The 16,877-nt window shown below is 39.3% G+C and overlaps 1 long non-coding RNA gene across 1 annotated transcript in view; it reads left to right on the top strand.

The window, feature by feature from the left end:
• The window catches only part of LOC306642732, a 563,182-nt gene that overhangs the window by 439,730 nt on the left and 106,575 nt on the right, over window positions 1–16,877 (top strand). The window lies entirely within an intron of this gene.

Below are 16,877 nucleotides of genomic sequence, written 5' to 3'. Positions count from 1 at the left end.
CTTGCTGACAGGTGTACCGTGGCATGAGATGGCCTGGATAGAGATGTCCTTCTCAATGACTTTCACCTAGATGGGCATCTTTAAGGGAGCCTCAGAGCTTAGCTGGGGCACCTCCCCATTTCATAGAGAGTCTTGGTCTTCACAGCAGTGACAGTGTTGGCCACAGTACCACATGGCATGACTATGCAGTCCTTTTCTATCTTGAGAGCAGCAACAGGGGGAGGGGTTTCCCTGAATTTCAATTCACTGGGTTCTATGTAAGAAACTCTGCTATGACTCAGCTGAACTTCACACTCATGATGGTGAGCCCACTGAACAGTGAGAAGCTCTGTAGCCCAGAAGGCTGCTTCTTGAACAAGTCCAGAGAGATAGTGGTCATGCCAGCAGATTTTCTGAGAACTGCTAGTCCTTGGTGTTCAGCTCGAAGGTGAACTCTTCCTCCCAAGTGAGTTGAGTAGTGCTTTTGGTTAGGGTGCTAGTGAACCTCAGGGCAGGATCATTCAGCTGGGCAACGCACATGGGGTTAATACTGCCTAAAGCACCAGGATCATATATCAATCAGGCAGGGATGTTCTTCACCAGTTATTTTAGTTCATGAGCCCTTGGAGTGTTAGGAGAATCAGATTCCTGAGCAGTAGATGAAGTGCTTTGTAGACTCGGCTTCCTTTATATCCATGGGCTAGGTGCTCAGATATTGATGGTATTTTTTGGCCTGTGGATTTAGGACCACTTAATCTGGATGTCTTCTCTTTTTGCTTTCATGTGAAAATCCAGCTATAGATGAACCAATGAGAGCTGTACATCATACAGATTGTGTCCAGAGCCCACAGCTTGAGGACATTGCACTGACCACAAACTGAATTGTCTTGCCCACCATGTGACAGGCCACCACCTTCTCCTAGGCTGACTGGACTATGCTGGAGACCTCACCAACTCCAAGTACCAGGAGCTGAGACATCGGAAGGAACCCACTTCTTTTGGCCACATTGTTCAGGGAGATTACCCAAACCACCTGCCATACATTTCTGCAGCTCTTCAGACTCAGGATCTAAGAAAGCAGAGCTTCTAACTCCAGGCACTGCTCCTCTTCAGGCTTGACTGGTCATGGCTGCAGGAGTCACATCCTGGCCAGTGCCCATTGTGACAGGTACAGGCCCAACATGACTAGCGACATGATGAAGAGTGACATCAACATGAACCACTGGACCTCACCAAGCCACCAGTCCAGCTGGGACATGGTGGTGGTGCATAACTGGCCCACTTTGACCTAACTTTCTGGAGTAGCTCCCATGCCAGGACACAGAGCTTGGGGGTGGCAAGCTCAGGACATCTGCTGGTAGCCGTGGGCTGGAGGGAATGTGGTGGGCCCAAACAGGTTGAGGCACAGATTTCAGAGGCCCAAGGCCAGGTTGGGTGAACAGGAAGGTAATACCCAGCTTGAGCCAGGCAACCATAGACCAGGAATGCACCCCAAGCCCTGCACTCCTGGGAAAAGCAAAGACAGGAGCACACCCTATTGCCAGAGTGGCTGACTAGCACATCTCCCTTCCTTCTTTCATTGATCAAAATTTCTGCAATATAATTGTTATTAATAATTCATAACTGAGTTCAATGAATGTATCATCAAACTAACAACATTCTTACAGAACTACAAAAAAAAAAATTCTCAAAAGGAAGATCAAAAGACCCCGGACAGCAAAATAACCCTGAGTAAACAGAGCAATGCCAGAGACTTCACAATACTCAATTCAAAATGCACTGCAGAGCAATAGTAACAAAAGCAGCATGGTCCTAGCATAAAAGCAAACAAGTAGGCCAATGGAGTGGAATAGATGACACAGAGCATAACCTAAACAACTGCAGCCATCTGATTTCTGACAAAGGTGACAAAAACTCAAGCAGGAGAAAAGACAGCCCTTTAACAAACAATGCTGGGATAACTAAATACCTGCATGTAGAAGATGGAAACTAGATCCCTATCTTTCACCTGCCAACTCAAAATGGATGAATAACTTAACAAAATACCTGAAACTTTGAATGACTAGAAGAAAACCTGAGGAAAATATTTCAAGACATTGGAACACACATTGAGTGGCATATTATCCAGCCACACAGGACAAAATATCATGTCATTCATAGGGTAGTAGATGGATTGGAGATCATAATGTTAAGCAAAATAACCTAGACACATGAAAACAAGTATTATGAAATTTATGGGTTAAAAAAGACATGCAAGTAGCGGGAAGACTTATTAGAGACCACAAAGGAGAATGAGGATGGGAAATCATGATGGTGAATATGATAAAAGTATGTTATTTGAATGTACAAATACACCACAATGAAAGCCACTGCTTAACATAATTAAAATGCAGTGATGATTCTTTCAAAAAAAGAAGGCACTTCTAAGAATCATCATAAGACTTCACAGACTATACAGAACCAAAAGCCCCATTCTGGTGAAGCCTGGCCTTTTCCCTGCTCCTTGAATACTATTCCAACCTCTAAGGATGTTTCCCCACCTGGTAGATGCTAAAAATGTTTCTTTCTTTCTACACTCTCCCACACACCCCTGCCCCACATTTCTCTTATTCTGTGAAAATGGTGAGCAAGTTTTGACCCAGCTCTGCAAGATCATGACTGCCATCATGGTGGTCCTGCAGGATACATTGGAGATATGTACATTACTTTTTCCTCTTTCTTATTGTACAGTCAGTATTATAAACTTTGTTTTGAGTTCTGTTACATAGTAGCAGTTTAGATGAGGTTGTGTTTGCACTTTGTTATGTAGTAATGAAAATGTATTGAATAAATCTAACAAGAGAATGCACATTTAAAAAAAAGCCAATACTAGGAATGTAAAAGGCAAGTCAGTAACTGGAGGAAACATCTCACAATACAGATACCTGAGAGTGAACTCATACCTACATGTACAAAACAAATTTACCATTTTGAAGAAAAAAAATTCTGATTAAAAATTAGGTAAATTATTTAAACAGACCTAAATTTAGGAGGGGAGGGTACTTGGGATAGAACTCTGGGACACATGAACATGGACCACATCCCCAGCCCTATTTTATATTTTATTTGATGAAAGGGTCTTATTGACTTAATTAGTGTGCCTGGCTCTTGCTGAGGCTGGCTTTGAACTCATGATTCTCCTGCCTCCCAAACTGCTGGCATTATAGCATATGACACTGTGCCCAACTAAATAGAAATACAAATTTTAAAAGACAACATATGAATGATCATTAAGCACAGAAAAGCACATTCAGTCAATAAGGAAATGCAAATGAATAGCATGATAAAAGATGTCCATATATGGTACTTATTAAAATAGATCAAATTAAAAAGACCTAACAATACAGACACATCATAAGAATACAGAGGAAATAGAACTCACACACTGCAGCCAGATTATAATGGTACAAATACTTTCAAAAACATTTCAGCCATTTCTCTAAAATGTAAGCATGGAACTACCATATTATTCACTGTCCTACTCCTAGATATTTACCATGGAGAAATGAAAGCATACATTTATACAAAGATGGGTATGTGGGTAATTATAACAGAGAATTAGATACCACTTTTGCTAAAAGCATGGACTCTTCACACAGGACTTTCAATATCTAAAGAAGAACTTCAAGCAGGATAAAGTTTGCCATCTCTACTTTCAATTAGGTTTTTATCATCTAAGACTTTGGACCAAGTCCTCATTCTTAAATTTAGCTAACGTGTCTTGTCCCATTTGACAACTGAGGACACCAATATAAGAGTAAGTTTCAAGATTTGCAGGGACATTCAACTCCAGCTTTTATAACCTCCTGTTCCAGACCCATTAAGTGGCTGCTACAAGTCTACTGTCACTCTCCTAAACCTGCACTCAGTTTAGGTTCTAGGAGCAGCAGGGCCACACAGACAGATCATTCCATTAAATGAGAACAATTACCGCCCCCCCCCCATTGGAACTGAGGCTGCCACAATAAGCTGGAGCAATTATGCCGTGTGTACTGATGGTTTACCTTATGTGATAAGGACTTCTCCAGAGGCACCTCATAGAACCAGTTCTGAGACAATGAGCAATCAGAACATAGCCTGACAAGATGAACTACTTTTCCAGGTATGAAAACACCGATTCAAACCCTGCACACTTGACATTGCAACCTTTACTCTAAAACCTCAAGGTTTCTGTCAATGCCTTGAAGCAGATCTTTGGTCACTGAACCCCTACCCCTGTTCTTCCTGGTGTGGCCACACTGATTGAAACTCCTTTCCAGCCCTTCACCATTGCTTGTCTCTTTTATTGGTATATTGGGACAGGTGGCCATGGTCATTGAGATGCCAATGACAAGCATCACTGCATCCCACCTGCAGGATGCTTCTCAGTTATCTCACCACCCTGAAATCTGAATACTGATAAATGACATATGTCCAAGCCTGAGCATCTCTCAAAACCTGAGAGGCAGCCTGCACTTCTCTAGAACAGGAAGCACCTTAGATGCAACCTCTTCCAACTCGAGGTTGAAGAGGGGAGGGTCCCTGATGCCCTCTCCTGCCTCAGTCTCATCCAGGGCTGCAAGAGAGAGATGGAGCCTTCATTCTCTAACTGGAATAGAAAATTCCTGAGGAAGGACTGACACTTCTAAGTCTGTCCTTCAGAGGAGATGCCACCTGAGTCCCTATCAGGGGATTAATGCACTGATTACATTAAGGCTCTCATAACCCAAACTTTTCCTCTAAATCTTCATTGTCTCACACATGAGTTTTGCAGGACTCCTCATATCTCAACATACCAGTTTTTCCTTCACATTATTGGTAAATTAAATCATCTTTCTAGTATTTTTTCTTGTCTTTAGAGAGATGTATGAGTATATTGCTATTTTAAAAGAAGTGCCTCTTGGTTGCATTGATATTTCTCTTCTCTTTCCAATTTTACATATTTGTTCTTATCTGTTTCTTTCTTTCTGCTTGTATTGGGCTTTTTTTTTGGTCTTCCTTGTCTGTTTACCTGTAGTGATCTTTTTTGAGTTAACATTTTATTAATTAATTCAGATATCTTTCTTGAGTTATCTTTATATTAGTTGATTTTCTTTTTTGTAATGTGGGCATTTCAGTGCTACAAATTTTCTTCTATGTACTGCTTTCATCTATAATCCAGAGTTTGATATTATATTTACTTCAAAATATTTTCTAAATATCCATGAGCATTTCTCTTAGACTCATGGACTATGGGAATTGAATTGGTTAATGTGTTTAAGGAATTCAATGCTATCTTTCTCTTGGTGTTTTCTACCTTTTTATCAAGCCATATAAGTGTTTTACATAATTTCCATTCTTTCAAATTTGCATACATTTGATCTAAGACCTAAGATGTTATCTGTTCTGGTTTACTTGGGTAATGGTGCCATTACCATGCTGTTTTTGGTACTATTGCTCTGTAGTATAATTTAAGGCCTGGTATTGTGATATCAACTGCTTTGCTCTATCTGCTAATGATTGCTTTAGCTTCGCTGTGTCCGTTATTCTATCAAATAAATGCAGTAAAGGCAGTGTGTCAATACACAACAACAACAAAAAAATAAAAATAAAAATAAAAAGGAATCATGAATGAGATGCCATACTAGGAGGTTAAGTTCACTTCCTTGAATGTTTTAATTAACCCATTAGGGCATGATCACAAGTCCAGAGCCTAACAAGACCCACAGGGATCCAGTTAGGAGGGCTGAAGTTTCCTCAAACTGTGGCAAGAAATAGCCAATTTGTCTCTGGGGTCCAAATCACCTGAACTTGCAATAAATGTCCCCTATCTTGGATTTAATGCTTACTGAGTGCAAAACAGCAAAGCTCTTTGTCTTTGTATCAACTCTGGGAGACTAACATCTGGATGCATATTTTGGACATGGATGCTTGGGGCAGGGACCACATTTCCCAGGTGCTCATAGGATAAGCATCCAAGACTTATGACCATTTACATTTAATAATGTTTCTTTTGTTATTTGTTCTTTTGAGATATACATGACAGTAAAGTGTATTTTGGCATATTATACATATAGTTCTCTAAAAAATCCAGTCCAGCTGGCCAATGTGGGTTTTCCTAATATGGCCAATATCTAATGCTTAAAGAAGACTTTCTCTCTCTACCAATCCTGGTTGCTACCTTAGGGTTATATGGCAGATGGAAGTTTCATGATGTATCATGTCCTTGGAACCAATGCTGATCGCATGGTGTGGGAAATGGGGGTCCTGACACTGACAACACAATGTTCATACCCATACATTACATTAGCATCTCAAGATCTTTTAAAGTGGCGGATTGAATAGCTCTCTTTCTAGGGAAAGATACACAGGTTAAGGCATATTTGTGTCCTTTATTATCAAGCAAAAGGAAAATATGATCTACCTACCAATCCCACACTAGTTGGACAGTTCAGTGTATTTGTTCCTGAATGCCTCTTAGAGGACAAAGCTGGGGGCAGGAGCACACCTGTCACTGGGGTGTGACCAAGAGCAAGTCATGATATTTTAGAAAAAATTCTGTCCCTTTAGCCCTGTTCCATTTTATTTTTACACTTTATAAATTGCTTTTTCTGTACGTTTTTGATCTGGTTCACTACCTGCATCCATGTCAGAGCCTGCACATAGTCAAAGCATCCAGCTTCATGTTTCCAGGGACAAAGGTGAGGGTATCAATCATTTTTTCCAGTTTCATGTCACAGTTTTTGTCACATGTTGGCTTCCAAGGAAGGTTCTCCCAGTAAAGACCAATTCCACTTGTGACTGTGCCATCTACAATGTAAGGCCATGGTAAAACATCCAATTGTTAGCACAAATATCCAGTGACCAGCTCACAGGTATTACAAGCCATACTGCATAATTCTGTCTTCTCTCTGCTCATATTTTCTTCTGTCTCATGCCAGATAATATTGATAACAGATTGTATTGCAAAATGAGTACATATACTTGGCTTCACCTATGCTCAACTCATCTCTCACACCAATTTTCAGGTAGGGAGATATTCCTCCTTAGGCTTGTGAGATCAATGGCACTGGGGCAGCCTCCTGGGCTGATGAGGAATATATAAAGGAACCTGTTCAACAAGCTGTTGATGAGAACTCTGCATTGCTGTAATACACATGCCATTTATTTAGGACTCTGTGCTATAGAAACTGATGGTGGTGAAAAAGGTCGTCAACTCACCTATGTAGGTAAGCCAGTTCACCTTATGTTTAGCAAAGTTTTGGGCAGTGGCTCACCTATGGTAGGTCATTTCACACTCCTAAGAACTGATGTTATAAAGGGCTGTATCTACTAGTTTCAGTTCCTTTCCATACCTATGGAAAAAATTCTCAAAGTGCTTTTTACATTCTTGTTCTTCTTTTCAGCATGTCATTGCTGGACAGGTGACATTTTTCCACATTGGAAGCCCTAGTAGAGAGGTTCACAGAGATTGTACCTGGGCTATCGAATCAGCTTTTTCAAATATACTCTGCTTGGGAGCATCCTTGCTCCTTTTGGCTCCCTTCTTCAGCAGTCAATTAGTGGGCATGGATACTGAGTGGGATTAGGAGTGAAAGGCTGCTAATAATCCAGAGGCCTGAAGACCCTTCTACATTCTTCACATCATGGTGATGGTAAAGTTGTTCACTTTATCTATTGACATGTGTGGAATCAAATGTTTCTTACCTGACCTGACCGTCCGACAAATTTCAGGGGGCCCTGAATTCTGCTGAGGTTGGAAATCCATCTCCTAGTATGTAAATGAGTTGTTACACTGCATCCTATACACAGAATGATCTTCTCCTTTTAGCAGAATATCATTGATATAATGGAACCAGATAACATTTGTAGAGAAGGAGAACAGTTCATGGTTCCATGTCACCATGACTGTGTAGATATCCCAGAGGCCAAACCTGGAATGTCCACTGCCTTTCCCCAAAATTGAATGTGAACTTGCTTTGCAAGCCCAGTTTCAAAAGGTTGTAGAAAAAAGTATTAGCTAAGTAAAGAAAACCATGCACAGAGACAAGGGAGGGTGTATTTCATGAGAAAGATTTTAATTTTCAAGATGAAAATGTTCAGGAGATCCATTACACATTTTTAATATACTTAACATGGTAGAACTGTATATTGAGAAGTGCTTCAGAGGTAATATAAAAAAATAAAAAAAAACAGATTTAATAACAAATATGTTCAGCATGTTCAGTTTATGGCAAGTCAAATGTTCCTAATGAACCAGTTAAAATTAAAATTAAATAAATAATGAGGAAATCAACAGAATGAGAGAAAATATTTGCAATTCAAATTTGATGAGGAATTATTATTGAGTTTCTATATCTCAAAAAGGAAGCATTCTAATTTGAAAATGGACAAAGAACAAGTAATAGACATTTTCCCAAAGAAGATGTACAAACATTCAATAATCATAGGAAAAACAGCACTGTCATGAGGAAAAGCAAATCATCCCCTCGGTGATATCACCTTACATGCATTACAACAGATATTTTTAAGATAAATGGGAAATAAATATTGATATGGAGAAAATGAAACCCTAAACATTTTTTGGTGGGAATTTATGCAACTACTATGCAAAACAGTATGATAGTTCCTCCCAACGTTGAATGTGGAATTATTACATGATTGGTGAAATCCACTTCTAGGTATATTCCCAAGAGAACTGGAAGGAGAGACTAAAACCAACACATGCACACCGATGTTCATGGCACCTTTATTCACATTAGCCAAGTAGTGTAAACAACCTGAAATTCCCTAGATAAACAGATGAAAAATTATGCAATATGTTGCACATCCATGCCAATTGGTTCATTCACTCTTGAAAATTAATGAAGCTCTTAAAACTGCAATAATGTGGGTGAATAGGAAAAATATTCCAAGTGTTAAACCAGAAAAAAAGTTATGATTTCACATATCAGTTCCTTACAGCAGGCAATTCAATAGAGACAGTAAGTGGAGGAGAGGTTATCAACAGTTCGAGAAGAGGAGGAATGGGATATTCTTGTTTAACAGTATGCGAGTTCTGTTGGGCAAACTGTAAAAGTTCAGGAAATGGAGAATATTCATAGTGCACAACATTGTGAAACTATTTAATGCCATTTAATTATATACTATGGACAGTTAAAAGGATGTTTTATTTTACATACATGTTGCAATAAAAATCCAATTGTGATATACTTGAAACAGTTCAAGAGAAAATTATTGAACATTAATTTGATAGTATTAAGAATAATTGCATTCAGGCACACAAGGTAGATGTCCCATGTGAGAAATGACCCTGGTGTGCACAGAACTGAGCTGAATGATTAAAACATATGATTTCAGCCAGGTGCACTGGTGGTGGAGCACTACATAGAATAAGGCTAGGGGATCACAAGTTTGAAGTCAGTCTCAGAAAAGTATCAAGGCCCTCAGGAATTCAGTAGGACATTTCTCAATAAAAATATAAAAAGTACTAGAAAGAACAGAGCATGTGGTTCAACAGGTCAACTGTAAGTGGTTCAATATGCCAATCATAAATATATATATATATATATATATATATATATATGCATGTGTGTGAGTTTTTGTGTGTTTGTACACATTTGTTTAGACTTATATATAAATATATAACATATTTTTTAAATCCCCCAAAATTCACCATCTAGGAGAAACTCAGTCATATACAAAGACAATTAAACCAGAAAAATGATCCTGAATGACAAAGAATTTGCAGGAGATCAGTGAAGAAGAATTAGGAGAGATTGTTTTTCAGGGCTCTCAGAAGACCATTTATTTAAGAAACAAATGTTCTTTTTAGTTATACATGACAGTAGAATGAATTTTGACATATTATTCTTGTGGTTGTACATGGTATAGAGTTATACTGCTCATGTATTCACAAATTAATATAAGAAAGTAATGTCCAATTAATTTACTGTCTTTACCATTCCCATCCCTTCTCACTTCCTTTCATTCCCTTTTGTCTAATCCAAAGAACTTCTCTCCCCTCCCCTTATCATGTGTTAGTAGTATTCACATATAAGAGAGAACATTTGACCTTTGGTTTTTTAGGATTGTTTCACCTAGCATGATAATCTACAGTTTAATCCATTTACCAGCAAATGACATAATTTCATTATTTTTTTATGGCTGAGTAAAAGTTCATTGTGTCAATATATGACATTTTTAGGAGGTCTCTTAAAATACTATTTCCCATGCTCCATCATTAAGGCATTAAAGAGCTGGCAGACAGGTATGGAGAAAGGGAAGGAATGACTGTAGCCAAGCTGGGCTAAAATGAGTGACACTCTTATAAAAGCAGGAGACATGGAAAACATATTGGTGAAAGTGTTATATATCAGGAACTCACTAGTGAAAATTCTCATTCAGAACTCAGAATATTCATACCTTTAGCAGTGAATGCAGTAGACATGAGGAGCAGGAAAAGAAAGAAACAGACAAAAAGACAAAGCCAAAATGAAAAATACAGAAAGACAGAGGGGAAAAAACAAGCCAAAGCACCTAGAATAGAGCTATCTTCAGTTAAGAACGTAGGACAACCAACTCTAGTGCATGAGGAAGAACTATCATAGGACACTGACATCTGAGGGTGAACACTGTGGGCTATTAAGAAAGATCCATTTTGACTTTCTGAAGTGAATGTTATTAGTACCTGAAGTTTACATAATAATGAAAATTCACATATGTGTATCCTATATCCTATACCTCTATATAGCAAATGACTATTCATCACCTAGGATAACATATACAGTAAGTTCTTATTAGTTCTTACCACCATTCCTTCCTACTGAAATAGATGGCTCTTGGAATAACAGCAGATGGATTTGGGACATACCTATCAACATGGTGGGGATGGGGCTGCTTCTTCTGTACTGGGCTCCTCATGGTGCCCAAGAGGAGCCTGTAGAGCTCTGTATCCATCCCTTGCTCTCAATACTGAGGTTCCTAGTAATTCCAGAGCAGGGTAAAAGGAGTTGGAAGATGTTCTACTTACTGAAACATAAATGTTAATTTATGATAAAAATGATCTCCATAATTTACATGGAAATCTAATATTTAGATATAAAACAATGCAAATAATGCAACTTCTTTTTCAAAAGAATTTAAGTAGAGTAAAATCTTAACATGAGAATACATGAACAATCATAAGTATTTTAGTACTACACATGACTATTTTAAATCCTACTGAAATTGTCAATATTGGAGGTATTAGTTGACTGTTGCTGCATAACTAACACCATATTTTAAAACTCCTGGTTCTTGGATTTGGTTGTTGTTTCTGGAGCTAGTTTTTCTTGAGCGATACATGAATCTACAGTTGATAAGTTTACTGAACCTGGAGGGTCTAGAATAGCTTCACACACATATGTATGGCTTTCCAAGGGTGAGTAGAGTGGGGTCTTGGAAGGTAGAGACCTGAGGATCATTCATCCTTCACTGCATCAGAAGGAGCTTCCATAGATGATAGCTATTTCAAGAAGATCAAGGTCAATGTGCAAACTCCATTCTATCCTCTATTATATTAACTCAATAAAGGCCCATTTGAGAAAACAAATCATATTGCCAAGCTTGAACCCATTGCAACAAGGACACACACAATGGTCTGGATATATTTTGGGACAGTTCATTTGCGTCATCAGTGTGGCAATGTACTACACTACCCTCATATGTACCAGATATGCCTAAAAGCATCAGAAGATGGAATAAACAATGCACAAATCAGGTTGGGGGACCTCCTTCAGGTCCACCATGTAAGCATCTTAGAAGTCACTCTGTCCCCATACTGTATAAAAAGCTAAACAAACTGAAAAATCAACAATTCTTGGATTTATCAAAAAACTAATTCCCAGGAGAAACCCACTATTCCCTCGAATTGGTGCAAAAGAAAGGCATACAGAGATTTATACCTTCTTGGAGTGGAAACCCACTAGCAGAAACATCTTTGGGAAGCAGTATTGAACTAGAAACACCTGAATTAAAATTGAACAATAGATGGAAGCACAGAGTGGATGAGCTGACCCAGTCACACAGGGCTTCTCATACATTGGTGAGTTTTACCTCCAGGATCTCAATCAGGTTCTCCCAGGGTAACCAAAGCATTCTGATCTTCTTGAAAAGTTTCAACCTTAGGAGAAACTATTTTACAAGAGCATAACCTGCTGAAATTTTGTCACATCCTAAAAGACCCAACATAAATGAAATACCAGACTAAAGCCTGCTCTAGCCTTCAGAAAGGAAGGAGGGACACACACTAACACCAGCACCTACTACTCTTCCACATGAGAGCAAAAAATATCCACTTATAGCTGCCTCCAGACTCCTGTCCCACCAGAGTGGGGAAAATGAGGAAACTGGTGATTTATCTTTTCAGAGCCCAGATTCACTAAAACACTGAGTTCTATTCAAAGGGCGAGTGACATCTTCCTTCACCAAGCATGGTAAATGCAAACTACACTAAGCAGCACTAACAAAGAACATACACATATTATATTCAAATGGAGGAAATAACAGGATGGAGAAGTCATTTTTAAAAGTCCAGTATAGAATGATGGTTATTGTGGTCTGGATCTAAGAATGTCCCTCCAAAATCACATGTGTTTGGTAATGCAGATATATTGAGGGGTGAGAAGACCGGATTATGACATATGCAAACTTACATTTGGACTACTCTTTTAGATGAATTAGTAATTTGAATGGACCACATCTAACTGCAGACAGGTGGATGTGGCTAGAGAAAGTAGGTCACTGGAGGTGTACCTTTTGTGGGCATAATGTAACATTAAAAAACATTGCGTCTGGCTGTGGGTGTGTAGTTAGTGTGTCTCTCTCGTTCTCTCTTTTTCTCTCTGTCTCTCTATCTCTCTCCTCTGTGTCTCCCTCTCTCTGCATTTATTTTTATGTGTATATTTTTGTAGTGGGGATTGAAACCAGGGGCACTTAATCACTGAACTACATCTTCAGGACTTCTATGTATTATTTTTGAGACAGGGTCTCACTACATTACTTAGAGCCCTGGTAAGTTTCTGAGGCTGGCTTGGAACTTGCAGTCCTTCTACCCTACTGCTTCATCCTGTGGAGCCACTGGAATTACAGGTGTGTGCCACCTTGCCTGTCTTTCTATGACATTTGTCTGCCATGATTGAGCAGCTTTCCTTTGTGATGCCCTTCCAATGATGTTCTACCTCACCTGGACCCAGCATGGACATGACAGAACCTAAAAAAATCCTTCTTCCTCAAAGTTGTTCTTGTCAGGTGTTCCATTCACAGAGACAAAATGCTGATAAATATGGATGATAGTTAATATTGTATTGTATATTTCAAAATTGCTAAAATGTAGACAAATTTTCTAACAAAGAAAAAAGTATGTTAAGCAATAGGTAGCATGTAGTGATTGATCTGACATAATGTATCAAAACATTACATTAGGCCTATTATGGCATATAAATATCATAGATTATTTGTCAATTAAAAATTATGGATGTGGATGTAGCTCAGTGGTAGAACATTTGCCTAGCAAGTGTGAGGCACTGGGTTTAATGCTCAGCACTGCATAAATGAATAAAATATGAGTACTTTCAAAAACACTATAATCCATGACTCAAGACAATATATCAAAAAGCATATATAAATGATGAAGATTGGAAAATAAAAGGGTGTCATCAATACTGATTCCATAGATATTACAAAGATAGTCAAGGAATACCACAAACAATTTTATGTTATTAAATTTAAGAAACTGCATGAAATCTATTGATTTCTTGCAAAACAAATATGGAAGATTTAACACAAAAAAATCAATCTGGATAAAACTGTAACATAACAAAGATAGTGAAACAATATGTCCATCTCATCAGTTCAAGAATGAATCCTGGTTAATCACTTCCAAAGGATAAAAGCAAAGGAGCTAATTTCTAACTCATTGTTTTCAGCCAGCACTAAAAACTTAACAAAAATGAACAAGGATTACAAGACAACAACAAATGTAAATCTGTCAGGAAAGTAGACAAGAAATGCAATAAAGTACTACCAAATATTACCCAGAAACATACCTGCATTAGTTTAGCTAACAGGCATATAGTAAAGGAATAGAGCCAAAACAGCAGCATGGAGCAGAGATCTTTCCAGTAAGTGGTGCTCTTGACCTGGGTATCCCCATCAACAAGGCTACCTAACACATTGAAGAAGAGACTCAGAGAGAAAGGAAGGAGAAGGGGAAAGAAAACCTCTTGGAAAATAAGGGATAGGAAATTACAAAATTTGACATAAAACAGAAACTGTCAGATTCAATGTTTCCCTTTGTTAAATCAAAACAAAAAGTAATTCCTACACACATCATAGGATGCATATTAGATATACATATCATACATGAATAAATGAGTTTATATCTGTATATGTGTGTGTATACAGAAAATCCAAAAATTTCTTCGCCAATTGTAAAATCAGTGATGTTGAAGAAAATGTGCTAGAAATATTCACAATTTTCCTTGAAGGCTTCTTTCATTTTCTATACCTGTTCCTCTGGATTTGAAATAATGGTATATTTAATTTAGTTATTTTTGTTGTGTTGTTTAAGACCCAGAGACACAAAGATAATAAAATTTACTAGAAAAAATCATGAAGAAATTTTATTCTCCTGTTACCTTGCCTTCTACTTCTTATCCCCTTTCTCCTGGCCCATTCCCTTCTCCTGCCCAATGGTGTCCTCTTGTCACATCATCTCCTCCTGTCCCATGGCTTCCTCCTGTCCCAATGCCTTCTCCTGTCACATTGCCTTCTCCTGTCCCTGAAATCTCAGGCCATGCTTCCTCTACCTATCCCTTCTCATCCCTCTCATGGTGGTAGATGGCTGCCACAGTCTGGTGTCTCTCCCATGACACAAAAACTGAGCCCAGAGAGATCATGTTTCCCACCCACCAGAGGACTCATTCTTGCAAACCACCTACAATCACAATCAGAGAATAAAGGTACATCTTTCATTAAACCTGATATCCGAAAATGGCCGGAAATACTGATTAGCAAGACAGAAGAACAGAACATTTGTAATGGGAACACAAATGATGAATCAGGTCACCCCCTGAATTCTCAGGGAGGCACAGTAAAGTCACTGGACAGGGAGCAGGACATCACCATCCCACAACCCTGGGACACACAAGTCAATCCAAAGCAACTTTATTTTCCTTAGAACCTTTTAAACCAAGGGCCTGGGGGACTATTTACAGAAAAGGTGCAGCCAACTCTTTAAGGGCCTCCCCATTCTGTACAGCATGTCCAATGTGGCTACTCTCAGCATGTCCAGACCCTCTGCAGACTTTTCCTGCAGACTTCTTAATTCCATTCCAGTTTAGTTGCTGGCTCCACCCAGATTAATCTATTCCTCCCAGTTTTTGCTCCACCCTGCTATCCAATTCCAGCCTGTGACTCTAACATTGACCTGGTCCCAGTACCCATCACTGGCTCAGATCCAGAACCAGGACCATCTTATATCCTCTCTCCCAAATGTGCCATTCCACCTTTCCCTGAACACTGCCTGTGAATTTTCAGGACCTGCAAGTCAACAGAGGACCCATTTGCTTTCCACTTTTTCTTGTCAACTCTAGAATATCACTTTTTAAGGAAACAACTTCAAAATAGGGAGGTTTTCCTTATTTGGTTCTAAAGTCTCAGAACACCTTCAGTCATCTCACTTTTTAGAATGGCCTCCTGTAACCATAAACCCATCAACAAGACCATAGGGTAACTCATGAGCCCCAAGCTCCAAGAGAAACTGGAGTAGCACCTTCAAAGGAACTTCATGCAGTGCCCATTTGGACTACCACACATCTATGCATATCTGATTCTGAAGGAATCCTCAGACAGAGTCCCAAAAACAGGTCATGCAAAGAATAATTTTGGGTCTTCCCACACCTCTGAGTTTACAGATAATAGCAGCCATGCTGTCCAGGAGAATGGTTCACAGAGGCTATAAATGTTTCAAGAGGGCATGATTCCTGTGGGGTTTGGTCATTCCAGGTATGGAAATTATCATGTCTCTGCCCCAACTGGAAATTCAAGCACCCACAAGGAAACTGGGGATGGACCATCCTTAAAAGGTGAGGAAGGAAGCCTTCAGGAACACCTCCCAGGAGCTCTAGATGCTGACACTTGGCAGATGCTGGAGGCACGTGTTACAAGTCAAAGAGTGAGGCACCGGTTAGGCCTACCACTTGAGGTACTCAAGCACATGAATCTGTTCAAGATGAAATATTCTGAGGCTTCACCACTTCCAGTCTCCCCTTTCCTCCTCAGCCTCCTGTAACTCCAGGGTGCCTCCATTGCTCATGATACCAATGCCATGGGAAAATCAATTCAGAAAGATTCAGGATTCCAGGAAGTTGCAAAAACATCAGTTCCCACCCTGGCACCTCACTTGAGTCCCTGAGAACCAATCCATTTGGTGATATTTGTGTGTTCTCAGATGCTCAATCAACTATACAAGAGTGCATCCTGACCTCTCAGCCCCATAGTTACATTCTTGTGGGAAGAAGCTGGCACAGGGATGCTCTCCTGGGTTCTGGAAGAGATACCCTGGAACCAAGACTCAGCCTAGAAATGGGCAGACATGAGCCACTGTTGAGTGGAGGTGTGAGCTCCCAAGGCTTAGGCCATGGTCTGCCATCACTTGGGGTAGAGTCCCAGTTTTTAAAAGATGAAGATATCAGAAAGATAGAGGATGATGAGGAGTGTTCTGACTGGGCAGTCTCCATGGAAATCAGGAAGACATCAAACTCCCCAAATGTTAATATTAATCTGGGGAATTTATAATCTTGGGGGACCAGTAAGAGTCCCTTCCCCTTTAGAAGTTCTATTTCCCAAGGCCAGGGATA

The sequence above is a fragment of the Sciurus vulgaris genome, assembly GCF_902686455.1.
Source record: "Sciurus vulgaris genome assembly, chromosome: 13".
NCBI lineage: Eukaryota > Metazoa > Chordata > Mammalia > Rodentia > Sciuridae > Sciurus > Sciurus vulgaris.
Note: the sequence above shows the minus strand (reverse complement) of the source record. Positions and strands in the feature narration are given on the sequence as shown.